Source organism: Morone saxatilis, unplaced genomic scaffold (assembly GCF_004916995.1).
Source record: "Morone saxatilis isolate NCDOM2014 unplaced genomic scaffold, NCSU_SB_2.0 Contig11, whole genome shotgun sequence".
NCBI lineage: Eukaryota > Metazoa > Chordata > Actinopteri > Moronidae > Morone > Morone saxatilis.
In genome coordinates this window covers 29673607-29674792 of record NW_023339663.1, presented here as the reverse complement: position 1 = coordinate 29674792, position 1186 = coordinate 29673607, and the positions used below count along the sequence as shown (strand labels likewise).

The 1186-nt window shown below is 40.6% G+C and overlaps 1 protein-coding gene across 2 annotated transcripts in view; it reads right to left on the bottom strand.

Annotated features, from left to right (window-relative positions):
- The window catches only part of cemip (cell migration inducing hyaluronidase 1), a gene marked incomplete in the record, with an annotated part of 167875 nt that overhangs the window by 19174 nt on the left and 147515 nt on the right, over positions 1-1186 (bottom strand).

Here is a 1186-nt window from a genome sequence, read left to right as displayed (position 1 = left end):
TCCAAACCAAACTGAATGATGAAAACTGTTTTAAAGTCTGTCACTAAAGTACAGACAGTAAGACATTCTCCAGTGTCTATTTACACACCCGCTGATAGAGGCACTAACTGGACCAGGGCTTCTCATTCTGAGCAAATTATCAATCTTTTTCTAACCTTAATTACACATACTACAAGGAATTTTTAACTGGAGATGAAACAGTCTCAGTTTAATGCTGATGCCGCTATATGACCTACATAAAAAAAATAAAAAATTATTAATAAATGTGTGTGTGTCACCACAAAATGTGGAGATTTTTTTTCTCCCAGGATTGCGAAGCCATGACACTCCCTACTCTGTTTCATTGCGATTCAGTCCCAAAAGTGTACAGCTGAGCTCAAAATGAAGGCTGAGTTCAAAGATGGGCGTTGTCCGACCCATGAGTACCGGACACCAGCTAGTCGTTAACTTGGGTTAACAGTGGGTTTATCAGGTATATTTCACTAAAAACAGCTGCCTGCTGCTGCTTGAAACACCTCTGATGAGGGCACAACAACTGAACTGAAATAGTAAAGCTGTGGGTTCTAAAAACCAAAGGTTCAAGCTAATTCTAAATGAAAAAGTCAGTGTCCTTTTTGTACACATATTTATAATGTGATACTTCTGTCCAATAGCTTCAAGGTCACAGGTAAGTGGTGGTACAGTGGAAGAAAAGGAGAAAGACCACAATTCACATTCTGTAGTGTTCAAACTAGGGAGAAGAAGTGTGTGTACAGCAGATTCCCTGCCATGGATGGTGATGAAAATCTATCCAGAGGCCTCATCAAATGTTCAGCACTGCACAGCATGAGAGCACTTGTGCAATGGTGTGCCCAAGTTCATATAGTTGCATCAAAGATAGTCAGGCTGAAGATGAAGAATTCAGACAGAAGTGCTTTATGTGGATTGCTCTTTTCCCCACACAATAAAGGAATCTCTGATAAAACTGCTGTTGAGACATTCCTTCAGAACCAGAATCAACTTCATTGGCCTAGTTTGTGTACACATACAGGGAATCTGACTCTGGCTTCAAGTTGCTCTCAGTGTTACACACAATTTCAATTGAAACAGAGATTGCTGTTGTGTAATGTCTGAGTTGGACCGGGGTTGTGAATAATGGCTTATCGCAGTGGTCCCCAACCTTTTTCCTTAGGGGAACCCTTTTCTA